This window comes from Rhinoderma darwinii, chromosome 2 (assembly GCF_050947455.1).
Source record: "Rhinoderma darwinii isolate aRhiDar2 chromosome 2, aRhiDar2.hap1, whole genome shotgun sequence".
Taxonomy (NCBI): Eukaryota; Metazoa; Chordata; class Amphibia; order Anura; family Rhinodermatidae; genus Rhinoderma; species Rhinoderma darwinii.
The window spans coordinates 431,535,646-431,545,125 of NC_134688.1; positions in this window are offsets into that span (position 1 = coordinate 431,535,646).

A 9,480-nucleotide genomic window follows, 5' to 3' on the forward strand; every position below is an offset into this window, starting at 1 on the left:
TCGTTAACCTGTCTGAATATATTATGAGTGCATCAGAGAGTACACTATTAGAAAAGGGACTTTCCTTTGTCCCCACAGTTAAATTTGACTCTTTTTCTTGGATAAAGGATCTTAATTTATTTGCTCGCAAACTTAAATGGATCAAATTCTTTAAACACCATAATAGGAAAAAATGCATGGAACTAGGGTTGGAAGAGTCTGATATGGAAGGCCTTGTGGCCTTGGAGGGGCTTTTAGAGGAATCTGGTAGAGCCCCAGGTTTAGGTCCTTTTACCAATCTTAAAATGAAGAGTAGGAAGCTGCCACCTATAGGAGACTTTACCAATGTGGATTTATTTGTGGAGATGGTAGGAGATGAGATCAATAATCTCAGTCAGGAAAGTAGGGGCATAGATAATAACTTGTCTTGGTCCGAACGATTAGCTCTGACCACGTTAGAGAAAAAACAAAATATTGTTCTAAAGGCATCTGATAAAGGTGGGAACATCGTGGTCATGAGTAGGGATGATTATAAAAAAATGTGCGAGGACATTTTACTTAACCCTGACTGTTACACCATTTTAAAGGATAACCCAACAGCACTATTCAAGAAAGAGTTGCTGGGCATTCTGAGTGATGCAAAAAGCAGATCTTTGATTAGTGCGAGTGAGTTTGGGTTCATGTACCCACAATTTCCCATCATGGCGTGTTTTTATAGCCTGCCCAAAATCCACAAAGGGTATCCCCCCTTACGTGGCAGACCTATTGTTTCAGGCATTAATAATTTAACCCAAAATGTGAGTACATATGTTGATCAGGTGTTGCGCCCCTTTGTTTTGAGTCTCACATCATATGTACGTGACACTATGGATGTTTTGAAACAGATTGACGGTATTTCTTTGGAGAAAGACACACTCTTGGCTAGCCTGGATGTTGAGGCGTTGTATTCATCCATACCTCACAAATTGGGTTATAAAGCGATCGAGTACTATCTGGGATCAAGAGGTACTCAGTTTGCAGCCCATAACCAGTTTGTTTTGCAGTTACTACAGTTTGTTCTTGAAAAAAATATATTTATCTTTGAAGACAAGATCTTTCATCAGCAATGTGGTACTGCAATGGGGAGTCCTGCTGCTCCCACCTATGCAAATCTATTTCTTGGCTGGTGGGAGGAGACAATTGTCTTTGGGGACAAACTGGCTAAATGGACTTCATCCGTTGGATTATGGATTAGATATATTGATGACGTGCTGATTCTCTGGAACTCCACAGCGGATGAGTTCCATAGTTTTGTAGCAGCCCTCAACAAAAATGATGTAGGGCTAAAATTCACATGCGAGATCAGTGAAAAAGAATTGTCTTTTCTGGATTTGAAAATTATAAAAACAGAAGAAGGTACAATTCGTACAAAGGTATATCGGAAAGAAACAGAAACCAATAGTTTCTTGCAATGGAATAGTTGTCATCCTTATCCCCTCAAACGTGGCATTCCAAAAGGCCAATTTATGAGAGTACGCAGGAATTGTAGCTCTATGGGTGATTTTGAGTGCCAGGCCCAGGAACTCAAAACAAGATTGAAGGATAGAGGTTTCCCCAAGAGTGTCATTAGGAAGGCCTATGAGGGAGCAAGGGATGCAGACAGACAATGTCTCCTGGTCCCTAAAAAACGAAAAGAAGAACAAGTTACGAGACTCATAGGCACCTATGATTCCAAACAAAATGATATTATGCAGATCCTGAAAAGGTATTGGCGTATTCTCAGTTCTGATACAGATTTGGTAGATCAGATCACACAGTGGCCTTCTGTCACGTATCGGAGAGGGAAAAACATCAGGGACAGAGTCATGCACAGTTGTTTTGACCCCATTACACCCAGGGGTACGTGGCTGGATAGACAAATACCAGGCACTTTTAGATGTGGTAGCTGTAAAGCTTGTGATTTCATTTTCAAAGGGAATAGTTTCACCAGTGTTGCAACACAGAAAAAATACAACATTCGGGATTTTGTCAATTGCAAGACAGCGGGAGTGGTTTACCTAATCACATGCCCATGCCCCCTGAATTATGTGGGCAAAACATCACGACAATTTCGACGCCGGATTAGGGAGCATGTTGGAGATATTATCCATGTTAGGGACACCCCATTATCCAAGCATGTGCATGCTAAACATCAAGGCCAGGCAGCATGTTTAAAGTTTCAAGCAATTGAACTCATTAGACCCCCTAAAAGAGGAGGTGACTGGGATAACCTTATTTTACGTAAAGAAGCCCAATGGATCCATAGACTGGCATGTATACAACCAGCGGGTTTAAACGAGCAGACTAATTATACATGTTTTATTTAATATGCAAAACCTTCCCTCTTTAGGTGTCCAACCTTTACCTTGGGTTGTCTATTTGCATAATGTACCATTTTTTGAGATGGCCATATTGGCCAGTCGACATATAAAGAGATCAATTGTCAGTTTTTCTTAATGTGAGGGACTCCGTAATCTTGTCAACCCTATATGTGTTCATTTACTTTAGAGTTGCTTTATGAGGTAGTCCGCTTGCGGTGGGTAACTGTCCCGCAAGACATACTCAATAAAATATATTATCGTTTTGCGCTTACCTTCCTCGTGCATGGCAGTCCGGGCGACACGTCCTTGGCTTCTACTGCGCCTGCGCGTTCGGCATGATGCGGCCGATGATGACCCCTGGCTGTCAGCTGACGGCGGGGGGTCACATGGGCAGGTGTCACGAATCGAGAGGGTGTTGTGGTTGGTCAGTTCATGTTCGCCGCCTAATACGAGGGGTGGAGTTTAGGTGTTTATAGTAACCCAGTGGCTGTAATGGAGTATGCCGTTGACATCGATACGTGCATCTTCCCGTGACGCACAGCAGAATATCTGCTGTTGAATACTATTATCGCTGGTGATGAGGCCAGAGTTACCAAGATACGGACCCCTGAGGATGAGTATCTGAAACGCGTAGGGTCGTTTATTGTATATGGAATGTTTGCATAGGGGACAGTAACATTGTGTTACACCCAGCACTAGGAGATCCGATTTTTCTTCGGACACTTGTGTTCTACTTGGGGATTGTACTATTGTTGTGCCCAGGATATATGCTGGTTCCAGACAAATATTGTTATAAACACTGAGATATATTTATCATAATGACTCAGTGTTTTTTGTTTAATACATTTTTTAATTCACGGTGAGGCTATTTCACAGTGGTGTGTTACCCCTGTTTTTAAATGAGTTACTAATAAAAGGTATTTTTTACTCAGTTGTCACTTCAGTGAACCATATAATTTTTTCATATTGTGGGAGCACAATTAGATTTATATCAAGTTATACAGTGAATTCTTTGTTTAACCAAAAGCTCGGATTTGTGGATTCACCAATGCTGGTGAATTGTTGTGGATCACGTTGTCCGTATGACACTTTTTTTGCAGTCCGACGGGCCAGTGGTTTTGTGGACTGCAAAACCAATACGGTAGTGTGCATGAGACTTTGAGCTACATGCACACGTGGAACTTGGTGTAGAAAATCTGCATCAAAACACCAGGTAATTCTGCAGGTAAAATCCAAACCTACTGCTGATTTTGGTGCGTTTTATTTAAAACTACTCAGATATAATTTGCAAGCGGAAACGCACGATAAATTGATTGACATGCTGCAGATTTTAAAGTACGCACCAAAAGTCAATTTACATGCAGAAAAAATCTGCAGCGTGTACATGAGATTTATTGGAATCTCATTTACTTTGCTGGTACTGCATTACACTGCGGATTGCCGTACAAAAATCCGCGCGCCAAATCCGCATCGCGTGCATTTGGCCTTAGGCTTGTGCTACACACATCCTACTTATACTAAAATCTGCCATACAATGGATAAACCATATCCCCTTTTCTATACACATTTTAAGTGTCTAGTGAGGCAAAAAAAAAATCTGTTCTTAAATGTCTAAAATTAAGTGGCCTAAAATTTGAAGCATTTTTCACCAATGTTCCTGTGAACGGCAATTATGCTACGAAATGTCCATGTAGCCCGGATTTTAACCCCTTCCCCCTGCTTTCATTCTGGGCCCTAATGACCAAGCAATTTTTATAGTTTTTCCATCGTCCCATGCGAAGAGCTATAACTTTTTAATTTTTGCGTCAACATAGCTACATAAGGTCTTGTTTTTTGCGGGACAAGTTGTATTTTTTTAATAGCACCATTTTGGAGTAGATGCGACCTTTTTGATCACTTTTTTTTAAAGTCAGGATTCACAGAAAACAGCAATTTTTCCATTTGTTTTTTTTTACGGCGTTCACCGTGCGGGTTAAATAATGTAATAGCTTTATAGTCTAAGTCGTTACGGACGCGGCGATACCAAATATGTGTAACTTTTTTGCTTTCTTTTGTTTTTTTTAATAGTAAAGCATTTTGGGGAAAAAGTGGGTTTTTCAATTTTTTTTTATTAACTTCAATTATTTATATATATTTTTACTAGTCCCACTAGGGGACTTTAATATGCGATCCTCTGGCATAGCCTAGCAGGCATTCACTACAGGCAGACCTGGGGGCCTTTTAGGCCATCGGAGACACAAACTTTCGGCGATCTTATCGCCGGATGTCAGTGGGATGAGAGGGAGCTCCCTCCCTCCAAAACCACTCCGATGCGGCACTCGCTATTGAGCACATGTGATACTAATATCGATCTCACCTGTTCGAGCAGGAACACCCCCAGCCCTCAGCTACATCTGGTAGTATTTATCAAAAGTATTTAACATTGCATTTTTTTTTCACCCTGAAATTGGATAGAGGGTGTCAGTTTTTCTGAAGTCAGCAACTCTCTCCAAGTAGATAAGAACATCTTCTGACATCCATGTGGTGATATTCCTCTTCTTTAGCTTCCTTTTTTTCCTAACCATTCAAGTAATGAAATATCCTGCTGACAGTGGAATTTTGATACAAACCTTTGGAAGGAAGGCTGGTGTTTTAAAGATGAAACTACTGTAAGGTAAGAAGCTTTAGGCTATGTTCACAGAGTTTTTTGCAGGCGGAATTTCTGCATCAAAATTCAGTTTGGAAGTTTGAGGCAGATTTTTCTCTCCCTGCACACCGCTTTTCGCTGCGTTTTTCTCCCATGGCCATTGAGCGCCGCGGGCATAAAACGCAGCAAAATACGCTTTTTCTGCCTGCCATTTAAGTCAATGGGAGGTCAGAGGCGTAAACGCCCGAAGATAGGGCATGTCGCTTCTTTCTCCCGCGAGGCGGTTTTACCGCTCGCTGGAAAAAGACGCCTCCGCCTCCCATTGAAATCAATGGGAGGCATTTTCGGGCCGTTTTTGACTAGTTTTTTGGCGCGGTTTCCGCGTAAAAAAAACTGTGTGAACATAGCCTTATAGGAAAAAGCTTGCAATTCTCCACTTCTTCTGGCTACTGTAATTGCAAGAAAAAGATGGTTTTAAATTATAGAAGCCTGAGAGAAATGTCAGAGATGGGTTCAAGGGGAGGATCTGAGAGCACTGACAGTAGGTTTAAGTCTCAGGGGGGTACTGTAGAATGACTTTCTGGTTGTAGGCGTTCAGAACCTTTTATGAATCTCCTGATAAATGAATTTTCTGACAGTTTACAGTCCAAAAAAGCATTCAGAGCCAATATGTGCACCTTTTTGTAAAAAAAAAAGTCCAGGATTAATGCAATGTTGGGACGGATCTTCTCAATCCCTCTATCTTGAGCAAAGGAGATGAAGGTCTTCCAGACTCAAAATATATTTTAGTAGTGACTTTTCCAGCTATTCAAAATAGTTGAGATTACACCATCTGAAAACCCCCATATTTTTTAGGATCCTTTGTTCAACATCCAAGCTCAAGCTGAAGGATATTGGGATGAGAAACTGGTCCTGGAATCCAGTAGGGAGGGAAGAGACCAGTAATTACCTGCTGCAAGTTGGAGGAGAAGAAGGAGAATAGGGAACCAAGAGCTTCTGGCCCAATGAGGTGCAATCATAATTACTCTGTCATTCTCTTCTTGGATCATTGCTAGAACCCTTGGTATCAAAGAGAATGGAGGTAAGGCATAAAGAAGAGTTCTCTGACAATTCTAGGACAGTGCATCTACCTTTACTGGATAGTCCCTGTGAGAGAGAATAAAAAGCTGGAACTTGATGATTCTCTTTTGAGGTAAACAGGTCTAGATCTGGTATCCCCCATTTCTGGGCGATCTGACTGAAAATGTAAGGATTTAACTTCCACTCTCCTTTCTTCAGAGAAAATCTGCTGTTATGTTTTCTTTGCCTCTGATGTGAACCACTGACAGGGAGAAGATGATCTTTTCTGCCCAGGATAGCATCTGAGCTGCCGCTTGGTATAATATTTTTCTTCTTTGTTCAGGTATGCCATGGTGGTTACGTTTCCCCGCAGAGAAAATTGTTAAGCCCATAGTGCCTCTTTCACTGCTGACAACTCTTAGGTTGGAGGAAGCTTTTTCCATAAAAAGGATCCCATAAGCCCAGGACTAGTGAATATGATGTGTGGGCTTCCTATACTCGATTGCTGGCATCTGTCGTGATAACTACTTGAGGACATTCTCCAAGGGACTTTCTGGAGAGGACTTAAAATTAGCCACCAGTTTAGAGCATTTCTTACCACCGAAGGAACCTTCACCTTTTTGTCTAGGGAGGATTGGTCCTTTTCGCATACAGACGGAAGAAACCGCTGTAGAGGCCTTGAATGAGCTTGCGCCCAGAGGACTGCTGGAATTGCCTAGGATAGTCAATCTCTCGTCTGGAGTGGTATTTCTTTCTGCAGAGGAGATAAATCTTTAATGAAATGGAGATCTGTTTCCCTTGTGGAAGGTAAGAGGTAATTTCCTGCAAGTTGAGGAGGACCCCCAAAAAACACTTTTGCTGGTTCAAGAAGAGGTCCAACTTTTTGTGGTTTACTAACCAACCTGGAGAAGAGAATGTTTGACGGACGAAGTTTAGGTCCAGAAGCAGTTGGGAAGCTTATGGGGCTGAGATAAGGAAGTTGTGCAAGTATGGTATTATTTGGAAACCATTCAGATGAAGAAATCAAGTAACCTCTGCCATCACCTTTGTGAAAATTATTGGTGCTGCTCAAACCCCGAAAAGGGAGAGCTTGGAATTGATAATCATGAAGTTCGTAGTTGAAATGCAGAGCCTTCCTTAGAAACTGTTGAGATTATGGATGAAAATCGGGATATGGTAATAGGCATCGGTCAAGTCCAGCGTTACCATATGGCAACCTGAGAAGAAAGGATTTACTGTAGATTTTATGGTCTCCATCTTAAATATTTTGCATGTTAAAATGTTGGTTGAGGGCTTTTAGATTTATTAGTATAGCTCCCGCTGAGCCATTTGGTTTTTGACCAGGAATACCAGCGACTCAAACCCTTGACATTCTTGGGATTCCAGAAAGCCGATTCATAGACCAGAATCTCTGTGGAGGGAAGAAAAGGAATTCTAGTTGGTAGCCGTGATGTTGCTTAGCATTCTAGAATCCTGGGGGAAGGGGAGATGTTCTTCCAGGTCACCCAAAAATTGTTTAAGCCCTGCCCCCTACAGTAATTTTGGCATCACTGTGGAGGTTGATGGGACTGACTGTCCCTGTTGAACACAAAGCTTTTCCCCTTGACTCTATGGTTGAAACGGAGGATTCATGCTTCCTTTTATAATCTTGTCCGCCACCATAACGAATTTACAAAAGGATCTGGTTTACAAAAGGATCTTCGATGTTGAAAAAACTGGAAACTTCTTTTATGCAGCCTTTTCCAGGAGGTCACCTAACCCTGATCCAAACAGGTCTCCTTCACATGGAATGCCTACCAGCTTGTTCTTAGATTGAGAATCCCAAGACCAGATCCTCAACCAGGTGGACCTCCTAGCTGCGTTGGTAAAGCTATCAGCCAGATCTGCTGCATTATCTAAGTCCACCAATGTATCTGCGAGATAGAGACTTTCTTTATCATCATCTCCTCTTTGCCTAGGTCTTCTCTGGGAGTGGCAGCAGCAAGATGGCTTTCCAGCTGATCAATCCAGATGGATAGGGTTCTTGCAGTACAGATAACAGAGATCCCAGATCTGAACATAGCTGTGGAAGCTTCCCATGTTCTTTTAAGGGCTTCAGCATTTTTATCAATGGGGTCCGTTAGTAACCCCATGTCTTCAAACGGCAGGGAGGATTTCTTAGAAATACCCACTACTGGCGCATTCACTCTGATCCTTCCACTCTTAAGATATGTTTTTTCACATTTTTATGAACAGGAAACGCATGTTTTTTTTTTCTCCCAAGCCCTGAAACATCTGATCCTGAATAGAAAGAGATTCTTTAACATCTTTTATATTCATGGTAGCCCAAATGGCCTTAAGAAGACACTGTCTCTTCCATCATACTGCAGGACATACCGGTAGTATCGTCCGATGAATAGGACTCATTCTGAGACTGAATCTCTCCATCTGGGTCGTCAGATAATATAGGTGCTGTAGAGGGTACAGAAGGTTGATGGATAATTCCACTAGAAGTCCTTGGAGAAAGCAAATTAATCTGTTGAGAAATAGCAGCGCTAACTTCCTCTTTAATAATGGATTTTAAGCTATTCTAAAACAATGGCGCTTCATCCACCACTAACTTCTGAATGCATTTTGAGCAGAATGCCTTCTTATACGAGGAGGAAAGTGACCTCTTACAGACTCCACATTTCTTTATTCGTCGCTTAGCAGTTTCTTTAAATAAAGCACAAACAAGTGTCATATTAAAAGGAAAAACAGGAGAGAGAAAGAAGTCACAAGAGCAAAACTACTTCAGCCCCCAACCTAGCCAAAGTAGGGAGGACGAAGTATACAAGGAGAGGCATACCGGGCCAGAGGCAACGACCGAATCTACAACCTTGAGGGGAACCGTAACATCAGAGGAGACCAACATGGTTCAGGAGACGCTGGAATACACAAACCAGCAGTCTTTATTTTGAATTTGATGCCAACTTCCGTTAGACTCAACCACCTGGACGCTTCAGCCAATCCCTGCTCTACTGTTTCTCAAGGTCATGACACAGACGTGCACGTCAGAGACCCACGTCACACACATACCATGCAACCGTGGACGCCAAGACGCAGGAGGAGTATTCCCTGCCAGAGGAATCCTCATCTGCCACGTTGCGCTTGCATCAGATCCCAGAAGGAACTGGGCCCGGAGCTGCCTCCAGCAGAGGGTACAGAGTGGGAGGGAAGCCCGCAAGCCACCCACAACTTCTGAGGACCATTCAGAGACAAGGCTGGGCAGAAGTATTTCATCCTGCTTTTCCACAACGGCAGGAGACGTCTATGCTTTCCAGAGCGACAGGAAACAACTGGGTAAGGCATGGAGTCGGGGGAATTTTATTTCTGTGTCCACGGTGTTTCCTATCCCTAGGAGAGGCGGAGATTCCTTCTGTGGGTGCCATTGTGGAGGTGCAAGTAAAATAGTGTTATTCCTCATTTACACACGACAGCTTATTCTGAATAATCACA